Here is a 24,415-nt window from a genome sequence, read left to right on the forward strand (position 1 = left end):
GACCTGCCAACTCTTGTACTCAATAGCCCGTCCAATGAATGAAAGCATGCTGTATGCCTTCTTGACCACTCTATCAACCTGTGTTGCCACCTTCAGGGTAAAATGGATCTGAACACCCAAATCTCTCTGTGCATCAAATTTCCCCAGGGCTTTTCCATTTACTATATAGTTCGCTCTTCAATTGGATCTTCCAAAATGCATCACCTCGCATTTTCCTGGATTGAACTCCATCTGCCATTTCTCTGCCCAACTCTCCAAACTATCTATATTCTGCTGCATTCTCCAACAGACCCCTTCATTATCTGCTACTCCATCAATCTTAGTGTCATCCGAAAACTTGCTAATCAGACCATCTATACCTTCCTCCAGATCATTAATGCATATCACAAACAACAGTGATCCCAACACGGATCCATATGGAACACCACTGGTCACAGTTTTCCATTTTCAGAAACTCCCTTTCACTACAACTCTTTGTCTCCTGTTGCCCAGCCAGTTCTCTATCCATCCAGCTAGTAAACCCTGGACCCCATGCAACTTCACTTTCTCCTTCAGCCTACCATGGGGAACCTTATCAAACACCTTACTGAAGTCCATGTATATGACATCTACAGCCCTTCCCTCTTCTCTCAACATAGAATTCTTCGAAGAAGTGACAATCAAGTCGGTAAGACATGACCTTCCCTGCACAAAACCATGCTCCCTATCACTAATAAGCCCATTTTCTTCCAAATGTAAATAGTCCTATGCCTCAGTATCTTCTTCAGCAACTTCTCCACCACTCATGTCAGGCTCAACAGTCTATAAATACCTGGATTATCCTTGCTACACTTCGTCAACAAGGGGACAACATTAGCAATTCTCCAGTCCTCCGGGACCTCACACATGCTCAAGGATGCTGCAAAGATATCTGTTAAAGTCTCAGCTATTTCCTCTCTCACTTCCCTCAGAAACCTGGGATAGATCCCATCCGGACCTGGGGACTTGTCCACCCTAATGCCTTTTAGAATATTCCACACTTCCCGCCTCCTTATACCGACTTGACCTAGAGTAATCAAACATCTTATCCCTAACCTCCGTCATGTCCCTCTCCTCGGTGAATACCGACACAAAATACGCATTAAGAATGTCACTCATTTTCTCTGACTCCTCGCATAACTTCCCTTCTTTGTCCTTGAGTGGGACAACCCTTTCTCTAGTTACCCTCTTGCTCCTTATGCATGAATAAAAAGCTTTGGGATTTTCCTTAACCCTGTTTGCTAAAGATATTTCATGACCCCTTTAGCCCTCTTAATTCCTCGTTTCAGAGTGGTCCTACTTTCATGTTATTCTTCCAAAGTTTCGTCTGTTCTCAGTCGCTTAGAACTTTTGTATGCTTCCTCTTCCCTCTTTGCTAGTCTCACAATTTCATCTGTCATCCATGGTTCCCTAATCTTTCCCTTTTTATCTCTCATTTTCACAGGGGCATGTCTGTCCTGCACTCTAATCCACCTCTCTTTAAAAGCCTCCCATATATCAAATGTAAACTTACCCTCAAACAGCTGCTCCCAACCCACATTCTCCAGCTCCTGCCAAATTTTGCTATGGTTGGCCTTCCTCCAATTTAGCACTCTTCCGTTAGGACCACTCTTGTTTTTGTCCATCAGTATTCTAAATCTTACGGAATTGTGATCACTATTCCCAAAGTAATCCCCTACTGACACTTCAACCATGTGGCCAGACTCATTCTCCAACACCAAGTCCAGTATCGCCCCTTCTCGATTTGGACTACTTGCATACTTCTCTGTAAAACCCTCCTGGATGCTCCTTACAAAACTGTGAGATTAAAAAGTAACATAACAGTAAAATATAAATATTGAAGATGGAGCATGAGTAATAAATTATGGTGAAAAAATGGAAAGAAAAGACAAGCAGAAAAGATCATTCATAATATGCTGTCCAGATGTGAGGGTGAACCATTTTGGTCCTTGTGGCAATGTTAGCCTCCGTGCTTACATAGAAACTTTCAGGGTATTGACTCAGCAGTGATGAAAATACAGCATTTGGTATCCAATTGGTATGTATGTGTGCCTTGTACAGGAATTTTGGGAGGTGAAGGAACTCACTCAATTGTATTCCATGTTCTTTATGGGAAACATGCTGTCAAAGTAAACTTGGTGACTTTAATTCTCCCCAAGATGTTAATGAAGCAGGATTCAGCAGTGGTAATGTTTCCGAAGGCACAGACAGGATAATTATCCTGCATGGGTTAAAAGAAACCAAGCTAGGTGGGATCAAATTACTGAGATGCAGAATGTGTACTGACAAACAACAAATGCTGGAGGTCATGGAGAGAGCGCAAGCTAACATTTCAAGTCTAGAAGACTCTTCATCAGAGCTGAATTGGAGTGTGGACAGGGCAACATTTATGCTATACTTGGGCGGGGGTGTGCACAGGGCCGGGGAAGAATAGATGTTGATAGTTCTAATTAAGTGATCAGAAACTGGGCCAAATGGACACATGCAAGTGCTTAAATAAATTTATAAATAAATACTTTATTCAGCACGCTGTGAATGGTTTCAGCTTATTAGTTTGACAATCTAATAACCTTTGAGCCCCCACAGCTAATTATAAATTGAAATGACAAACTAGTAAAACAACTTCGCTTGAATCTAAACATGTTCCTATTCATGATACAATGTGCTTTAATATATTAACATACAGCTCAACCAATGAAGTGACTCGTAATTGTGCTCACAATTTCTTTTTCAAAAGAAATCCTGAGTAACAATGGGAAATAGAACAACAGAAGGTGTTTCTTGCAAGTGTAACCAACCGTCATAAGAAAGGACAAAAGGACTTCAACCAACTGTAAATTCAAGTAACCTGAAAGAAGCTGTTAAATATCAATGTTCCATCATCTTCACAAAAGACCGAGGGAAACACATCCTTATTTGCAGATCATCATTTTTTTGCACTCACTTCTTTCTAATCTGTACTTAAGTCATTATAATTATTTTTATGTTCTGTAACTAATAAACTCATTTATAAACTCAAAGAAACCTCGTTAAATGGCTCCTTTTAAAATATAATTTTTTGTGGGGGGGGGGGGAAGTCATCCACAGGCAAGTGATCCTCTTTAAATTACATTGGTTGCAACGAATTAACGGGGTTTCGGTTTAACTATGGGTCATAGAATCACTACAGCGTGGAAACAGGCCCTTTGGCCTAACAAGTCCACACCGACCCTCACAGCACTCACCCGAACCCATCCCCCATAACCCACCTGAACACTATAGGCAATTTAGCATGGCCAATCCACCTACCCTGCATATCTTTGGACTGTGAGAGGAAACCAGAGCACCTGGAGGAAACCCACCCACACACAGGAAGAATGTGTAAACTCCACACAGTCGCTCAAGGCTGGAATCAAACACAAGTTCCTGGCACTGTGAGGCAGCGGTGCTAACCATTGAGCCACTGTGCAGCCAATTGTATGTAATACATACATTCATTAGAATTTCACCACATGTACTTCTTCATTTTAATTAGACTGAATTTGGACTGTAGTACTGTCATCACAGGTATCGAGTGTGACTTTACAGAAAGCACCACTTCACACTCTTCAAACCGCGGACACACATGAAATATTCAACTTTTCACTGCAATCCATCCAGACGATCATTACATTTGCATGGAAAATGATGAATTAACGTTGTGTGGTTCACACAGGGCCTTTGGAAGTTGTATGAACAGTGGTTCCATGTCAGCCAGCCATAACTTTTTGTAACGTCATCACTGCTCACTTCAATATTCTTGAGATGCTCGAGTTCAATTTGAAATCACCAGCAACACGTTGCAATCATCTGACCCCTTAGCACCCCAACTCACAATGGATCTCAAATTAGCAATGAAATCTTTCCAAATTTGATGCAGCTATGCTTTGATAACGCCGACAATGTCATAATTATTTAGCAAACGTCAACTCTGCACTTTCTTCTATCCAAGTGACATTTACTCTTCCATGGGTGTTTTCTTGTAATTTTCTAGCGACACTTCACATCTAGAGAATGCAGGTGATAGTAGAAACACAGCTCGTGGTGGACACTACGAGCATTGGGTTACACCTAGTCGCTACATATTCCTGCAAAGCCTCCAAGAAATGTGGATTTTCCTATCTGCTGACCTACTGTATCTTCCCAAACCCCACCTCGATTGAACTGAAGTCAAATCCTGAACAGTTCCTGACAGAACATTACAGCACAGTACCGTCCCTTCGGCCCTCAATGTTGTGCTGACCTGTCGTACCAATCTGAAGGCCATCTAACATACACTATTCCATGTACGTCCATATGCTTGTCCAATGACGACTTAAATGTACTTAAAGTTGGCGAATCAACTACTGTTGCAGGCAAAGCGTTCCATTCCCTTACTACTCTCTGAGTAAAGAAACTACCTCTGACATCTGTCCTATATCTTTCACCCCTCAATTTAAAGCTATGCCCCCTCGTGCTCACCGTCACCATCCTAGGAAAAAGGCTCTCCCTATCCACGCTATCTAACCCTCTGTTTATATTATATGTCTCAATTAAGACACCTCTCAACGTTCTCCTCTCTAACGAAAACAGCCTCAAGTCCCTCAGCCTTTCCTCGTAAGGCCTTCCCTCCATACCAGGCAACAACCTAGTAAATCTCCTCTGCACCCTTTCCAAAGCTTCCACATCCTTCTTATAATGTGGTGACCAGAACTGTACGCAATACTCCAAGTGCGGCCGCACCAGAGTTTTGTACAGCTGCAGCATAACCTCTTGGTTCCGGAACTCTATCCCTCTATTAATAAAGCTAAAACACTGTATGTCTTCTTAACAGCCCTGTCAACCTGGGTGGCAACTTTCAAGGATCTGTGTACATGGACGCCGAGATCTCTCTGCTCATCTACACTACCAAGAATCTTACCATTAGCCCAGTACTTTGCATTCCGGTTACTCCTACCAAAGTGCATCACCTCACACTTGTCCGCATTAAACTCCATTTGCCACATCTCAGCCCAGCTCTGCAGCTTATCTATGTCTCTCTGTAATCTACAACATCCTTCGTCACTATCCACAACTCCACCGACCTTAGTGTCATCTGCAAATTTACTAACCCATCCTTCTACGCCCTCATCCAGGTCATTTATAAAAATGACGAACGGCAGTGGACCCAACACCGACGCTTGTGGTACACCACTAGTAACTAGTCTCCAGGATGAACATTTCCCATCAACCACCACCCTCCGTCTTCTTTCAGCAAGCCAATTTCTGACCCAAACTGCTATATCTCCTACAATCCCATTTTTCCGCATGTGGTACAATAGCCTACTGTGGGGAACCTTATCGAACGCCTTGCTGAAATCCATATACACCACATCACCCGGTTAACGCTTATCTACCTGTTTGGTCACCTTCTCAAAGAACTCAATAAGGTTTGTGAGGCATAACCTACCCTTCACAAAACCGTGCTGACTGTCCCTAATCAAATTATTATTTTCTAGATGCTTGTAAATCCTATCTCTTATAACCTTTTCCAACACTTTACCAACAACTGAAGTGAGGCTCACTGATCGATAATGACCAGGGTTGTCTCTACTCCCCTTCTTGAACAGGGGGACCACATTTGCTATCCCCCAGTCATCTGGCACTATTCTTGTAGACAATGACGAGTTAAAGATCAATGCCAAAGGCTCAGCAATCTCCCCCCTGGCTTCCCAGAAGATCCTAGGATAAATCCCATCCAGCCCAAGGGACTTATCTTTCTTCACACTGAAGGATTTCTAATACCTCTTCCTTGTGAACCTCAATCCCACCTAGTCTAGCAGCCTGTATCTCAGTATTCTCCTCAACAACATTGTCATTTTCTAGAGTGAATACTGTTGAAAAATATTCATTTAGTGCTTCCCCTATCTCCTCTGACTCCACACACAACTTCCCACGACTATCCTTGATTGGCCCTAATCTTACTCTCGTCATTCTTTTACACCTTAAATACCGAGAGAAAGCCTTAGGGTTTACCCTGATCCTATCCGCCAACAACTTCTCATGTCTCCTTCTGGCTCTTCTGAGCTCTCTCTTTAGGTCTTTCCTGGCTACCTTGTAACCCTCAAGCATCCAACTGAGCCTTCACATCTCATCCTAACATAAGCCTTCTTCTTCCTCTTGACCAGAGATTCCACTTCCTTCATAAACCATGGCTCCCGCACTCTACAGCTTCCTCCCTGCCTGACAGGTGCATCCTTATCTAGGACACACAGGAGCTTTTCCTTGAATAAGCTCCACATTTCTAATGTGCCCATCCCCTGCAGTTTCCTTCCCCATCCTGTGCTCCCTAAATCTTGCCTAATCTCATCGTAATTGCCTTTCCCCCAGCTACAACTCTTGCCCAGTGGTATACACCTATCCCTTTCCATCACTAAAGTAAACATAACAGAACTGTGATCACTATCACCAAAGTGCTCATCTACTTCCAAATGTAACACCTGGCCGGGCTCATTACCCAGTACCAAATCTAATGTGGCTTCGCCCCTTGTTAGCCTGTCTACATATTGTGTCAGGAAGCCCTTCTGCACACACTGGACAAAAACTGACCCAATCTATGGTACTCGATCTAGTGTTCCCAGTCAATATTTGGAAAGTTGAAGTCCCCCATGACAACTACCCTGTCTCTCTCACTCCTATCGAGAATCATCTTTGCTATCCTTTCCTCTACATATCTGGAACTATTCGGAGGCCTATAGAAAACTCCCAACAGGGTGACCTCTCCTTTCCTGTTTCTCACCTCAGCCCATACTACCTCAGTTGATGAGTCCTCAAACATCCTTTCTGCAACTGTAATACTGTCCTTGACCAACAATGCCACACCTCCCCCTCTTTTACCATCTTCTCTGTTCTTACTGAAACATCTAAATCCCGGAACCTGCAACAACCATTCCTGTCCCTGCTATATCCATGTCTCCGAAATGGCCACAACATCGAAGTCCTAGGTAATAACCCATGCTGCAAGTTCACCCACCTTATTCTGGATGCTCCTGGCGTTGAAGTGGACACACTTCAAACTAACTTCTTGCTTGCAGGTGCCATCTTGCACCCCTGAAACTTTACTTCGGACCTCCCTACTCTCAACCTTTTTTATCCTCGAACTACAATTTTGGTTCCCATCCCCCTGCTGAATTAGTTTAAATCCACCCCGAATAGCCTTAGCAAATTCCCCCCCCCCAGGATATTGGTACCCCTCTGGTTCAGGTGAAGACCATCCTGCTTGTAGGGGTCCCACATATTCCAGAAAGAGCCCCAATTATCTAAGAATCCAAAACCCTCCCTCCTGCACCATCCCTGTAGCACGTCTTCAACTCCTCTCTCTCCCTATTCCTTGCCTCACTAGCACGTGGCACGGGCAACAAACCAGAGACAACAACTCTGTTCGTCCTAGCTCTAAGCTTCCATCCTGGCTCCCTGAATTTCTGCCTTAAATCCCCATCTCTCTTCCTACCTATGTCTTTGGTGCCTATGTGGACCACGACTTGGGGCTGCTCCCCCTCCCCCTTAAGGATCCCAAAAATACTATCAGAGACATCACGAACCTTGGCACCTGGGAGGCAACACACCAGCCGTGAGTCTCTCTCGTCCCCACAAAACCTCCTATCTGTCCCCCTAACTATGGAGTCCCCAATGACTACTGCTCTGCTCCTCTTCCCCCTTCCCTTCTGAGCAGCAGGGACAGACTCTGTGCCAGAGACCTGTGCCCCACTGCTTTCCACTGGTAAGTCGTGCCCCCAACAGTATCCAAAACGGTATGCTTATTGGTGAGGGGAATGGCCACAGGGGATCTCTGCACTGCCTGCCGGTTCCCTTTCTGTCCCCTGACTGTCACCCATCTGCTTTCTTCTTGTACCTGAGGAGTGACTACCTCTCTGTAACTCCTCTCAACAACCCCCTCTGCCTCCTGAATGATCCGAAGTTCATCCAGCTCCAGCTCCAGTTCCCTGACGCGGTTTTTGAGGAGTGGGGTTGGGTGCACTTCCCGCAGATGTAGTCAGCAGGGACACTAGCGGTGACCCTTACCTCCCACATTCTGCAGTAGGAACATTCAACTGCCCTGACCTCCATTCCCATGATTCTAAATTCCCAAAGAGACTGTTGAAAAATAAAGAATAAAAAATAAACTAGTTACCTTACCAATCTGGCGCACAGAAACTTTTTTTTTGGTTAGAGGAGGACGATGGGTGGGAGACACTACCCGAGTAGTATTTCGGGTAACGCAAACACACAAATATATTACCTCACTGACTCAGCAGTCCTGTGTCCGCTCCTGCTCAGCGTATGCTCGGCCTATTCGCGAAGTAAGTTTTTAAAAACAGTGACTCACCTTCCCGGCAGCTACCTGGTCAACCCTCCCACTCCTCCTGCTGCTGAAACAAAAATGGAGGGCCCTGACGCTCACACTAAGTTTTATTCATACACCTGAGAAAATGCCTCTTAAATGTTGCTATTGTATCCACCTTCATCACCTGCAGGCACTTTGTGTAAAAAAACCTGTCACTTACATCTCATTTAAACTTAGCCATTCTTAAATTAAATCTCCATCCTCTACTAGCATTTACACTCTGGGAAAAGCATTCTGAGAATCCATTCTATCCATGCTTCTGATAATTTTGTAAATTACTATCCAGTCGCGCCTCATCCTTCGACAAACTAAATTTATCCAATCTCTCCTCATTGCTAATATCCTCCAGAACAGATTTCTCTCCCACTGCAACCCACTGATAATCTCCCTTGCTCTGAAACTCTTCGACCACATACTGAAACAAACCTGGTACTACAGCCACATTTCCTTTCTAAGCACCTGTCTATGAAGCCGGATCATCCCCAATGGACACCAAACAACATTCAGGCCATTCTGCAACAACCACCAAGTACAGTGCATTCAGAACCTCCATAAATGGTTTTCTCTGTGGATCCTCAGGTCCACGCATGCAGCAATCTTACCCCAGCTCAGATCCTCTCTTTCCCAGACCTACTAAGGACCTCTTCTGTTTTTTTCATTCTGTGCAGTATCCAAAACCTTCAACAAACACTTCTTCTTCACCCTATCTGGCATCAAAGACCAGAAGTACTTTAAACTTGCTTGGGCCTATCACAAAATGAAGGCCTCCTCCAACACCCCAGATCCTAACCCTATCCAGGACTTCCCTCTCAATGTGCCTGGCATCCCCTCACTGAGGATGAATGGTCAGTCCTTAGTAAAGGACTAACCCTGAATTCCCCTCGCACACATCAATGAATTCCGTTTAACTCTGAATGCTGAACTCATCCTCTGCCTCTGCCATCTCCACGCCTATTTCTTTGACCAGGAATCTAACCCAACCTCTGCAGACAGCTTCTCCCACCTCCAAAAATCCTCATCCTCCGGGACACCACCCCACGCATACTACCCTCCCTCGAGTTCTTCATTTCCAGCTGCCGTCACAACATTAATCACCTTAATCTCTTCACTCCTCTCACTCACTACAACCTCTTCCCCACAGAACATGCAGCCCTCCACTCCAACCCTAACCCCACCATCAAACCCGCTGATAATAGGGGGCGGTGCACAGTAGTGGTATGGCGCACTGACCTCTGTATTATGGAGGCCAGGTGCCAACTCTCTGACAATACTTCATACCACCCCTTAGATTATGATCCCAAACCATCGTCTCTCTGGTGACTCATAGCCTCATCACCTCAGGAGAACTCTTACCCACAGCATCCTACCTTATCTTTCTCCAACTCCTCATCTCCTACCGCCTTCCCAAGACCCACAAACCTGACTACTCCAGCCAACCCAAAGTCTCCACCTGCTCCTGCCCTACTGAAATCATCTCCACTTATCCTGACTCTGTCTTTTCCCCCGGTCCAGGATCTCCCCACTTATATCTGGGACATCACCACATCACCTTTGTCCTACATCTCCTCCAAGACATCCAATTCCCTGGCACCAACACCTCATCATCACTGTGGACATCCAATCCTTGTACACTTGTACCCCCATGTAGATGGCCTAAAAGCCCTCCTCTTCATCCTCTCCCACAGGCCCAACCAATCCCCCTCCACCGACACCATCATCCACTTAACAGAGCTTGTCCTTAGTCTGAACAATTTCTCCTTTAACTCTTCCCACTTCCAGCAATTTAAGAGGGTGGCTATGGGCACCTGTGTGGGTCCAATCTATGCCAGCCTCTCTGTAGGATACAAGGAACAGTCCCTTTTCCGCTGTTACACTGGCACCATCCCTCACCTCTTCCTCTGCTATGTTAATGACTGTATTGCTGCTGCTTTGTGCTCCCTCGAGGAGTTTGGACAGCTCATCAACTTTACTAGCACCTTTCAGCCCAACCTCAAATTCACCTGGGCCATCTCTATACCTTCCTCCACTTCCTGGACCCCTCTGTCTCCATCCCCGGTAACTGCCTCAACATCGACATCCATTTCAAACTCACCAACTCCCACAGCCACCTGGACTACACCTCCTATCACTCATCGTCCTGCAAGAATGTGATTCCCGACTCCCAGTTCCCTCTGCCTCCACCGCATCTGCTCCCAAGATGGAATGTTCCACTCCTAGGCATCCCAGATGCCCTCCTGCTTTAAGAACCACAACTTGCCCCCTCCAATGATCAAAATTGCCCTCAACCACATTGCTTGTATTTCCCAAAATTCTGCACTCAAACCCCCTCTGCCAAAGAAAAATAAAGACAGAATCCCCTTGGTCCTCAGATACCACCCCACCAACTTCTGTATCCATCGCATCATTCGCCACCACTTCCGTCACCCGCAATCCGACCCGATGACCAAAGAGATATTTCCCTCCCCAACCCTGTCTGCCACTCTGAGACTCGCTCATCTGCTCCACTCTCTCCACTAACCCTACCACACACAGCACCCTTCCATGCAACCGCAGGAAGTACTACACCTGCTCTGTCACCACGCGCACCCCCCCTCATCTCTATCCAAGGCTTAAAACAAACTTTTCACATCCAACAGGAGTTCGCCTGTATATTGTCCAACCTGGTCTACTATATCTGTTGCTTCTGATGTGGCCTTCTTGACATTGGTGAGACCAGGCGCAGACTCAGGGACTGTTTCATGGAGATCTGCACTGTGTATGCAATATTCAACAACACCATTCGGTTGCCAATCATTTTAAATCCCCCTCCCAGACCCTTGATGACATGTCTATTCTGGGCCTCCTCACGTACTACAATGATGCCACATACAAACTGGAGGAGCAACACCAGATATTCCACCACTGGAGCCTACAGCCTGATGGACAAGAGAAGTGTGGCACTTACTCTGGCAGCGCAAATAAGGTCATTGACTTGTCTATGTCACTGGTATTTTCTTCCAAAACCCGGAGACGGTATTAGCCCAAACAACAACTTTACATCAGGCTGGTAGGACTGGATGGTGCAGCTCTTCTGGTAGTCTTCCAGGATCAGGATTTCCCTCTTGTACATCTCCATATACCAAGTTTTCTAGGTCACTGCCAGTCAATCACTGCGCCCATCTTCCCTTTATGTCCTTCAATGAACACAGTAGCAGTGTTTGTTGGATGCACTGCAGTGTTCCAAAGATGGCACAGATGCAAGAGGTGTCAGTATTTGGACAGATATTCACTGAGTAGTGGATGAGTCATGCCTTAGGGCATGATGGTCAGTTAATGAGGTGAGTTTGGCAAGATGCGTGAGAGAAATTGTTAGGCCTTGTGACAACAAGAGAACTCAAACTTGGGAAGAAAAACACAAGATTCAACCCTCTACATCATTAGCTGTCTTCTCTGTTGGAATTTGAGCCTAATGAGCATTATGTCTGACATCCCTCCCTTAACCTTTCCCTGTGGTCAACACTGTACTTCACTGTACAATTCGGGAATTTTGGTGACAAATCAGCAAAAAAATTGTGGCAGTTCTGCTAGCTCTTAAACATATGGTATTTGCTACCTCAGTAAAATGCATTAGATATAATGAGGATTTGACATTTTTCAGTAGAATGTGACGAGGTCCAAATCCTAGGCTTATCCGCTCACTTGTTCTATGTCTCTGTCCTCGTAAAGTGCCCTTACAATAAGTAAGAAATCCATTATTATGTAAATTATTGCATTAATAATTTGACAATATTGTAAGAACTTTGGATTTGATAGCAGCACTTTTAAGATAACTGCAACAGAATTACAGATCAGTTTATTTGCAATTGGTGAATGCTGCCAACTGGCACTTGAAAAGGAATAAGGCTCTACACTGTTCATGTTAACATTCCGTTCTAATGAGTATGTTTGACAATTAAGATTCATCATGATGCAAAAGGAGTACTTTTAATATAATAGATAAGTTCAAAAAGTTTTAGAGTGGTTAAATTCACATATGTCAGGTCAGTACAATAACTACACTCCACAGCAGAGAGTGAGTTATCATTATGATACAGCTTTTGGAAAAGCATGCCATTTCAGGTACCAAGTTTTTTGAGATTAAATTCCCCACAGTGTGGAAACAGGCCCTTTGGCCCAACAAGTCCACACTGCCCCTTGAAGCATCCCACCCAGACCCATCCCCCTATAATGGGGCAGCACGGAGGCTCAGTGGTTAGCACTGCAGCCTCACAGCACCAGGGACCCGGGTTCAATTCCGGCCTCGGGCGACTGCCTGTGTGGAGTTTGCACATTCTCCCCGAGTCTGCATGGGTTTCCTCCGGGTGCTTCGGTTTTCTCCCACAGTCCAAAGATGTGCAGGCTAGGTGGATTGGCCATGCTAAATTGCCCATAGTGTTCGGGGGTATGTGGGTTACAGTGGGATGGGTCCGGGTGGGATGCTTCAAGGGGTGGTGTGGACTGGTTGGACTGAAGGGCCTGTTTCCACACTGTAGGTAATCTAATCTAATAACCCACACGCCCCTGAACACTACGGGCAATTTAGCATGGCCAATCCACCTAGCCTGCACATCTTTGGACTGTGGGAGGAAACCAGAGCACTCAGAGGAAACCCACGCGGACACGGGGAGAATGTGCAAACTCCACACAGACAGTCGCCCGAGGCTGGAATTGAACCCAGGTCCCTGGCACTGTGAGGCTGCAGTGTTAACCACTGAGCCAAAGTGCCACCCAATTTTATATCTGCCAATCTAAGTTTTAGATGCAGAGTGAAACAAAAATGTGGCATTGGACCACTTTTTTTAAAAAAATGGTAGACACTGGTTACGCAGAATGTTCAGTGTCTACTTTAAAGAAAGTGTTGAATGTGAGGTTGTGAAGGACTGACCTGAGTATGGGCTGGCATGGAAGTCAACCAGCATGAATGGATGAAACAGCACGCAGATTAAGATTGAAGATCCTTAGGAAGAAAGGGTTCGAATAGCAAGAAATTGCTAAAGCAACGCAGAATGAGCTAGCTAGTACAGGTGAAGAGTTCCTGGAGGAGCACATTGGAGGAAGTTGAGGGCAGATGGGGGCTGATGAGGCAGTTGTGTAAATGAAGAATGCGTTTCAGGGCTGAAGTCTCAGGGAACCTGTCAGATAAGGTGAGGAATACGGACTGAGCCTGGTTGGTATGTTGAGTCCAGTAATTTGATGTAAAAATTGAGTTTGATATACTGTTCATGTTGAGCTGGTCTGGGTAATTTTGTCTCAAGGGTTTGCTTGGGTGGGCAACATTGTCTAGTTTTATCTTTCAGGCATCTGATTCAAAAAGCAAATCCAGCTTTCTGCCAGCGAGCTGATATGGCTGTCACATTGTAGCGAATGCTGATGCGCAGTTCCAAGTCAAATGTTGGTTCTTTGCTCTTCGTATTTTCTCTATCTTGCCAATAGGTTGAGATTCAATATTACTTACAAGTGTGTATTCAGGAGACGTGGCTCCAAGTAACGTTCACATTATGACAGCTAAGTGCCTGTTTGGGCTTCATTAATTGTCATGAGTCTTTGGTTGCTTGTTGATTGGATGATGGATTGTTAGAATTTATTCTTGGATGGTTATTGGGGGTTTTTACTGATCTCTGGGAGCGTTGTAGTTTTAAAAATGTTACAGTTGGGTTGCTCCTTAGGGCTTTATGCCTATTAACTCTAGTAACTTAAAAATTGTATGGATGTTTATTTGGGAATATCTTGGTGAGCCAAGATTAAACATTCTGGGCTTTATGCCTGCCATGCAAAAAATTATACTTCCAATCAAAAATAGGATTAAAATTCTAACATATTGACGAATGGGCTTTATGCCACAAAGGAGGGGCTGGTGCTGATGACTGGCTTTATGCCTGACGAACTGGGGACTGTTGTAGATGGGCTTTATGCCTAGAGTTTTGTGGTTCCAACAGGGTTACTGATGGGCTTTATGCCTGGTGAGCTGGAAGCAACCAGAGGGTCACTGACAGGCTTTATGCCTGGCGAGCTGGGAGCAGCCAGAGGGTCACTGACAGACTTTATGCCTGGTGAGTTGGTGGTGCGTAGATTGACTGGCTTTGTATTTTATTCATGGAGGGCTAAAGAGGATGGCGATGTTTCTAGTTTTTATTTTGCAGGCTGAACACACCGTAATACTATAACCTGGACCGGGCGAGTAATGAAGTTTCTCTTCAAGAGGTACAAATCTGCTTTGGCATCTGCCTTATTGAATGTGATTATTTACAGGAAATCTGATTTGGGCAGTGATTTAGTCCCTTGAACACTTCTACTTTCTACCAAGACCACCAGAACTGCTTTACAGTTGAGCGTGAGCAATGTTTCTCTTAAATATCACCAAGTTGCATTGTGCATTTAATCTCAGAAAGCTGTCATTGGACGTTTACTTTCAATTTACACATAACTAAAGATAGCTTATCCTCACTATTAATCCTGGCACAAAATCCAGCCCATTGCATGGACCATCTCAGAGCTAGATAAATGCTACAGAAATTCACAAAATGAATGAGTCCAAAAAACTGGCATACAATTGCTCATGACAAAAAATAATGGGCACAAGAAGGAGGAAGAGAGGTGACCTGATCGAGGTGTACAAGGTAATGAGAGGCATGGATAGAGTCGATAGCCAGAGACTTTTCCCCAGGGCAGGACTGACTGCCACCAGGGGTCATAGTTTTAAAGTGTTAGGAGGAAGGTATAGAGGAGACGTCAGAGGGAGGTTCTTCACCCAGAGAGTTGTGAGCGCATGGAATACTTTGCCAGTGGTAGTCATGGAAGCAGAGTCATTAGTGACATTTAAGCGACTGCTGGACATGTGCATGGACAGCAGTGAATTGAGGGGAATGTAGGTTAGGTTATTTTATTTTTGGATTAGGATTAATCCACGGCACAACATCATGAGCCGAAGGGCCTGTACTGTGCTGTACTTTTCTATGTTCTATGGTCTAGCTGACAGAATTGCTGTTGCTAGCAACATGCAAGTGACTTTGCTTCCTTGTTGGCTCACAGAGCCAGGGACCCGGGTTCAATTCCATCCTCGACTGGCTGTCTGTGTGGAGTTTGCACATTCTCCCCAGGTCTATGTGGGTTTCCTCCGGGTACTCTGGTTACCTCCCACAGTCCAAAGGTGTGCAGGCTAGGTGGATTGGCCATGCTAAATTACGCATAGTGTTCAGGGGTGTGTAGATTAAGTGGGTTTTAGGAGGATGGGTCTGGGTGGGATGCTCCGAGGATCGGTGTGGACTTGTTGGCCTGTTTCCACACTGTAGGTGTTCTAGGATTCTATGATATCAAGTGTGGCTTTCTTGATAAGAAATTGATTCAAGTTGTTTTTACAGCCTGCAGGGCTTAATAGGTCTGTCAGCTTCAATATGCAACAGTCTTTTCAAGTATCATAGCCTGAAGGTGCTTGCTATAACCCAGAAAACCACATGGTTAAGGCTATAAGTATAGGCAATATTCTATTTATCTTTATAAATATTTATTTATAGAGTAAGGCATCACAACATGCACCTTTTCATCTAACTAACCCCAAAGTTTCTGTCTGTTCCTTTCTTATAGTAGAGCAAATGAATCTCCAGTTAATGCTTACCACCCACATACAATTAATTACAAGTAATATATAGTGAACAGTCCTCCTCCTATAGCTCGCATCCCACTACCATCTACCTTGTTCCTTATCTGCGGCTTAAATTCCCCCTTCTTTTCTAAAATATATGGGCGGGCAAGACAGGCTGATACACCCATTCGACTGCAGAGACCAAAATTCAACATCCTCTTCTGTGGACCCGAACTGCCAGTATTAGACTAAAAGTGGGGCCAAGATAAATTAACATGCTTGCCTATGATTGATACTGAATATGACCTGCGCTATGACAGCTTTGTGCCTTAGACTGGTTTGAGCCTGAAATGAATTTTGAATGTGCATAAAAATACTTTAACATCCGTACCCTAAATTATTACTGAGACAGTATTTTCATCCCCGCAAGTCAATGATAAAATCCATTGTTAAATTTCTATTCATTATGCTACTTTGTTGACATAATTAATTCCAAAATTCCACTGAGCCCATTATTTGTATTTAATTGTATATTATTACTTCACAAATTGCTACTGACAACAGATGAGGCAGCTCCATTATATATCATTCATACCTCAAAACTGTCAATTATCTACATTAATATGTAAAGACAAAATGAAATGCATTTTATGATAGCGCCCAGAAATGGTGCTGTAGTTTGGTTGACCCGAAAATTGTTGGATAAAAATAGTCTAGAGACAAGGCAATGGAAAACATTGTAAGTGGAGGTGGAAGTATTGGCATGTCCGTCAAACTTCTTCTTGAGTCGTGCACTTACAGTAATCCTAACTGGTCCCTGACATAACCGAGTGCAAGCAAATAAAAATGAATGTCAGGTAGTTGACATGAATATCTTCTCAGTTTAACACCCCAATATTGCGTGTTGACACCCTCAAGCTAACCCCAATCCAACTCATCGCAGTTGACCTTTGACCTCAGGGAATCGATGGGAAACAGTCCTCTTAATATATAGTGCAATTGAAGAATCATTGCGGAATATTTGACCATCTGAATAAAAACTCATATTTCAACATTTCATAGGACACTGGGGCAAGTAAGATCCTCATATCACTGTAATAGGAAATGATTATCTCGGAGGACAAAGGGGGAGAATTTTTTTTATAACAGTTCACCATTCTGCCTGGGAATTGGAGCTCCAGTCCTTCATTGTCACTGTGTTAAAATTACAGAGTTCCCTCCTGAATGGCATTGTGAGTCAACACACAGCAGATGGATTGTAGCAGTTTAAGAAGGCAGCTCAGTGCCATTTCTCAAAGGTAGCTAGGGATGGGCAAAAAAATCTAGCCAGCCAACAATGCTCTCAAGGGCTGATGGAATGCTTTACCAGAAACATCAGTGAAAGCAGAATTGATAATATGCCTTTTAAAAGGGAAGAGAACAACTATTCAAAGGACATTAGGAAGGAACAGGGCATTAGGACTAGAGATAATGGGAACTGCAGATGCTGGAGAATCCAAGATAACAAAATGTGGGGCTGGATGAACACAGCAGGCAAAGCAGCATTTTAGGAGAACAAAAGCTGACGTTTTGGGCCTAGGCCCTTCATCAGAAAAGGGCATTAGGACAACATGATTAGCACTTTCAACAAACTGGCATTGTTATAAATACAGAGCTTTCTCTGTATTGTGAAGTTTCATAGGATACTAAGAAAGTACACTCAAGAATAAACTCTTAAAATGGTGAGATCCCCAAGTTCTATTTAAATTTAGCGCTGTTGTTATGATAATCTAGCAACAGGATTCTTATGCCAATGTGGTTACAATGAAATACTCTACACAGCAATGGGGTAATTCTTCTGCAGGACAAATTTGTGTCTCATTTTTATTCCTAATATCAGAGCACCAAACCACGGGCCCCCCCACACTTCCCCACCCCCAAATTTGAAAGCAATTGCTTTGTGAGATTTCCCAGTTCCTTTTCAGAATTCCCAGATTACGAATTAAGTTTATAGAACATAGAACATAGAACATAGAACATAGAACAGTACAGCACAGAACAGGCCCTTCAGCCCACAATGTTGTGCCGACCATTGATCCTCATGTATGCACCCTCAAATTTCTGTGACCATATACATGTCCAGCAGTCTCTTAAATGACCCCAATGACCTTGCTTCCACAACTGCTGCTGGCAACGCATTCCATGCTCTCACAACTCTCTGCGTAAAGAACCTGCCTCTGACATCCCCTCTATACTTTCCACCAACCAGCTTAAAACTATGACCCCTCGTGCTAGCCATTTCTGCCCTGGGAAATAGTCTCTGGCTATCAACTCTATCTATGCCTCCCATTATCTTGTATACCTCAATTAGGTCCCCTCTCCTCCTCCTTTTCTCCAATGAAAAGAGACCGAGCTCAGTCAACCTCTCTTCATAAGATAAGCCCTCCAGTCCAGGCAGCATCCTGGTAAACCTCCTCTGAACCCTCTCCAAAGCATCCACATCTTTCCTATAATAGGGCGCCCAGAACTGGACGCAGTATTCCAAGTGCGGTCTAACCAAAGTTTTATAGAGCTGCAACAAGATCTCACGACTCTTAAACTCAATCCCCCTGTTAATGAAAGCCAAAACACCATATGCTTTCTTAACAACCCTGTCCACTTGGGTGGCCATTTTAAGGGATCTATGTATCTGCACACCAAGATCCCTCTGTTCCTCCATGCTGCCAAGAATCCTATCCTTAATCCTGTACTCAGCTTTCAAATTCGACCTTCCAAAATGCATCACCTCGCATTTATCCAGGTTGAACTCCATCTGCCACCTCTCAGCCCATCTCTGCATCCTGTCAATGTCCCGCTGCAGCCTACAACAGCCCTCTACACTGTCAACGACACCTCCGACCTTTGTGTCGTCTGCAAACTTGCTGACCCATCCTTCAATCCCCTCGTCCAAGTCATTAATAAAAATTACAAACAGTAGAGGCCCAAGGACAGAGCCCTGTGGAACTCCACTCACCACTGACTTCCAGGCAGAATATTTTCCTTCTACTACCACTCGCTGTCTTCTGTTGGCCAGCCAATTCTGTATCCAAGCAGCTAAATTCCCCTGTATCCCATTCCTTCTGACCTTCTGAATGAGCCTACCATGGGGAACCTTATCAAATGCCTTACTGAAGTCCATATACACCACATCCACAGCTCGACCCTCATCAACTTTTCTAGTCACATCCTCAAAAAACTCGATAAGGTTTGTAAGGCATGACCTACCCCTCACAAAGCCGTGTTGACTGTATTTGATCAAGCTATGCTCTTCCAGATGGTCATTAATCTTATCCCTCAGAATCCTTTCTAACACCTTGCAGACGACAGACGTGAGACTTACTGGTCTATAATTGCCGGGGATTTCCCTATTTCCTTTCTTGAAGAGAGGAATTACATTTGCCTCTCTCCAGTCCTCAGGTACGACTCCAGTGGAGAGCGAGGATGCAAAGATCTTCGCAAGTGGCGAAGCAATTGCATTTCTCGCTTCCCAAAGCAGCCGAGGACAAATCTGATCCGGGCCTGGCGACTTGTCAATCTTGATGTTTGACAAACATCACCATCGTTTATAAAATTTTGTGGTTTAAGCAAGTCAACAGAATATGAAGAAGTGGTAGATTTTAGCTAAGGTGCAGTACATTGCCAGCAAAATGTCCATGGATTTACAGAGCATACACTTGACATAGCACACATAATTCGCCATTATATGTTAATATTCAAACACTTTTGGCTGTCAAAATGCCAAGATACAAACAACTAATTGCTGCCAATGTTGATCAACACAACCTCTAGAAACAAAAAAAAATTCACTGCCTGATGGGACCATGATTGCAGTTTGTAAACTGTTTTGCTCCTGGCATTTCTCAGAGTTGATGAACAGTGAAAATGATGTCTACAGTTCCACTGTTTGGTTGGAAATCACACTGGCTTTCCAAATGATATTTTTCAGAAACTGGTAGAAGGGAAACTTGAGAGGATTCATCATCTTCTTAGTGATGGAGAGTATGGAATCCTTATAGTACAGAAAGATCGTTTGATCCATCAAGTCTGCACCAACCCCCTGAAGAGCACCCAGACCCACCCCTCACCCCAATCTCAAAACCCAATGTGGGGTTTTTAATCATGGTTATCCTACACATTCCTGGACCGAACACGGCAATTTCTTTTAAGTACGGCCAATTCACCTAAGCTGCAGATTTTTGGACTCTAGGAAGAAATCAGAATATCTGAAAGAAATCCATGCAGACAATGGGGGAGAGTGCATGTAAACTCCACATGGACAGATGCCCAAGACTGGAATTGAACCTCAGTCCCTGGAGTTGTGAGGCAGCAGTGTTAACCACTATGCCAATTTCTCTTGTGGTCTCTCAGTCCACTTTGTCTCCTTTCTGGAAAAGGGTTATCGCAGCATTTGCACCTTCAGCAAGAATTTATTCCTCATGTCAGATTTTCAGGACTAGTTGATGGAGGTGACTGATAAGATTTGGTCCTCCAAAACTGAGAATCTTTGCTGAAATCCCGACTATTCATTCTGCATGTATTTAACAGCAGCTTTGACTTTTGCCACACTAGGTAGAGGTTCAAGTTCATTGATAAGAAGTTGGGGATTTCCTCAAAGAAGTCCTCATCTATGATTGTTATACTGTTTAGGCATACTTTAAGTGTTTCTTCCAAATAAAGGTAATGTTTTCTCTGTCTCTCAGAAAGGGTTCCAACCTTACTTCGCACCACTTTGAGGCCATGGTTGTTCCCTTGGAGGCACTAAAGAGAGTACCCAAATTGAAACATTTGTATCAAAATGCTGTACAGTTAGCAGATCAAGCAGCAGTTTTGCCAGCCCAACAAGTTTTGAATTTAGCCAAATAATTTGAACTCGCCACTTAGATACCAAAAACCAATTAAGTGTAAATCTGATGGTTTTGACAACATTGGATCGATCCTAGTGTGAGAAATTGATATGTCATTGAAGGTATAAAAGAAGAGGGTAGCCAGACAAAGACAAGAGAGATAACGCCATCTGCCAGAGTTAACAGCTCTCACCTCTCAAAGTCTTAGAGAAAGCACCAACTAATAACAAAGGTACCCACAGCACAACTAATGAGCATTCTTGACAGATGAATCAGCAGAGAATGCATACCTGACTGAAGAATCAATAGAGAAGGCACAGAGCATTCTGGAAGACAAGCAACCTGGCTGTAATTTCAAGGGACAAAATTCTAATTTTTATTTTTATTTTATGTAAGTGGGAGTGTATTTATTGGAACAGCATACCAATAGAATCTTGTTTTATTCAGGAATAGTTAGCAGTTAGAACGGTTTTATTCATTTTTTAATAGCTTAGTTAATTTGTTTACTGTAGTATTAGAATTAGATAAATAAGGTGCTGCTTGTCGATTAGAAACTGAAAGTCAGGGATTTATTTTATTTAACCACTAGAACTCACTGAAAGGCAGGTTACACCACTTTTCATATTTCTTTAACGGATTTTTGGGCGAGGTACTCCTCTTCGGGTGTTTCAGTTTTGGTTCTCGGGGGGAAAGGCTCAACCTCCACTTTATAACAGAAGTTGTAATGTAGGTATAGTTACAACATTTAAAAGATGTTTGGATAGATATATTTGGATAGGGATAGAGGCTAAATGCAGGCAAGTGGGACTAGCTTAGGTTGGGAATCTCAGTCAGTATGGGCAAGTTGGGCTATCTGTTTCTATGCTGTATGATTTTATGGCATTATTAGAAGTTTGCTACTCTGCTTGGTTCTTGAAATTGCTCAACATTGAACTTTTTTCCTCAACTGCTTCTTCATCTCTTTCTAAAGATACCTTATAGAGAGGGTGCAGCAGATGAGCGGGTTGTCTGTCCAGCGGTCTTCTGCACTGGTCGTCACTTTATCATAGAATCACTACAGTGTGGAAATAGGCCTTCAGCCCAACATGTCCACGCTGACCCTTGAAGCATCCCACCCAAACCCAAGCACCTATAATCCACCAAATCTACACATGCCTCAACACTATAATTTAGCATGGCCAATCCACCTAACCTGCGCATCTTTGGACTGTGGGAGGAAACTGGAGCACCTGGAGGAAACTCATGCAGGCACGGAGAGAATGTGTAAACTCCACACAGACAGTCACCTGACGCTGGAATCGAACCCAGGTGCCTGGTAATGTGAGTAATTTAGTAATGAAAATCCTTTTGATCTTACAATCTAACAATGACACTGTTGATGGTGTGCCAGCATTTTAATGGTTAACACTACCAATAAGTCTTGAACTTTTCTTTTTGATGAAACAGTGTGTTGGTGATGGCCAGCTAGTACTCCACACTTCTGATTATGAGGAGAATCCCATTGGAGTACACAATATGTAATATATAGATAAGTATTAACAATTGGTGTTCATTCTGTAACATAATACACAGGTAAACCGCTTACCCAAATCAACCAAACAACACTGATTTAGAAGGATGAGCAGATGGCGTTAAGTTCCTACACTGCAGCTTTGTAACACACTATTACAGAAAGACACACAAGCAGTGGCTGCTTACATTTATAGTACTGTCATGATGAAAACTATGGGTTGTTGATTTTTGAAATTTCATTGTCCATTTAAATAACTGGGACTTCCACAAACCAAATCTATTTTGGAAAAGAAGAAAACAAGTGGACTTAAAATGGCCACTGTAATCACCCAACCACACTGCAAAGTTTCATGAAACCAAAGTGGGATAACGAAAGGCTGTCTGCATTGGAGATAATAAAATGTGAGGCTGGATGAACACAGCAGGCCCAGCAGCATCTCAGGAGCACAAAAGCTGACGTTTCCGGCCTAGACCCTTCATCAGAGAGGGGGATGGGGTGAGGGCTCTGGAATAAATAGGGAGAGAGGGGGAGGCGGACCGAAGATGGAGAGAAAAGAAGATAGATGGAGAGGAGAGTATAGGTGGGGAGGTAGGGAGGAGATAGGAAGACGGACAGGTCAAGGAGGTGAGATGAAGTTAGTAGGTAGGAGATGGAGGTGCGGCTTGGGGTGGGAGGAAGGGATGGGTGAGAGGAAGAACAGGTTAGGGAAGCAGAGACAGGTTGGACTGGTTTTGGGATGCAGTGGGTGGAGGGGAAGAGCTGGGCTGGTTGTGTGGTGCAGTGGGGGGAGGGGACGAACTGGGCTGGTTTTGGGATGCGGTGGGGGAAGGGGAGATTTTGAAGCTGGTGAAGTCCACATTGATACCATTGGGCTGCAGGGTTCCCAAGCGGAATATGAGTTGCTGTTCCTGCAACCTTCGGGTGGCATCATTGTGGCACTGCAGGAGGCCCATGATGGACATGTCATCTAAAGAATGGGAGGGGGAGTGGAAATGGTTTGCCACAGGGAGGTGCAGTTGTTTATTGCGAACCGAGCGGAGGTGTTCTGCAAAGCGGTCCCCAAGCCTCCGCTTGGTTTCCCCAATGTAGAGGAAGCCACACCGGGTACAATGGATGCAGTATACCACATTGGCAGATGTGCAGGTGAACCTCTGCTTAATATGGAAAGTCATCTTGGGGCCTGGCATAGGGGTGAGGGAGGAGGTGTGGGGGCAAGTGTAGCATTTCCTGCGGTTGCAGGGGAAGGTGCCAGGTGTGGTGGGGTTGGAGGGCAGTGTGGAGCGGCCGGGTGTGGTGGGGTTGGAACTGCATTGGAGTTGACATTTATATCTAATGGCAATGAGAATAGTCATCCAGGCCCTCATCTCCTACCTGACTTAAAAGAATGCTCATATTAAAGATGAAAGCATAATTTAGATTTGTTCAGCTTAGAAACAAGAAACTCAAATGCAGGGATAACAAGCAAGCTTTTGTTTGCTTTTTTTGCCACTGCAACTACTGACCTAGCCACACCATTACATTTTGCAGCTGTACAGCCCCTGCTCGAGTTAACTTGTGACTTTATCCCTATCTATAAACAACATTGCTCAGTTTTATCATCCTTCCAGTAGAGATCTGATATGATTTTCATTCCATCTGGTGCAGACACTGATCCTTTGCATTCACTTTCACCTCCAACTATCATTAGTCTCATGGCCACTATCAGCACACTCCGGATGTCGCTTCCTAACCAAGGTGCTCCAAACAACTCAGATCCTTCATCATTTTTTCCATTCTGTTAGGACTCCTCGCCACTTTCTCCAAAAGACTTTTGGTTAAAGATGTACAAGGATGGTCAGTCAACATTTCTGGATAAAGAGTTTTCAGGTGGGCGGGAAAAGGGAATTAAAAACAAGTGGAAGTGCAGCATTTTTGGTTAAAGAATCAAACATAGTTGTGAGGAGCTGTACAAAAGAAGCCACATTGATTAAGCTCAGAAACAAAAAAACAAAGTGGCTGCCAAACTGCTCAGAAAGATTCCCAAATAATGGGAGAGAGTTAGAGGA

The sequence above is a fragment of the Stegostoma tigrinum genome, chromosome 13 (genome assembly GCF_030684315.1).
Source record: "Stegostoma tigrinum isolate sSteTig4 chromosome 13, sSteTig4.hap1, whole genome shotgun sequence".
NCBI lineage: Eukaryota > Metazoa > Chordata > Chondrichthyes > Orectolobiformes > Stegostomatidae > Stegostoma > Stegostoma tigrinum.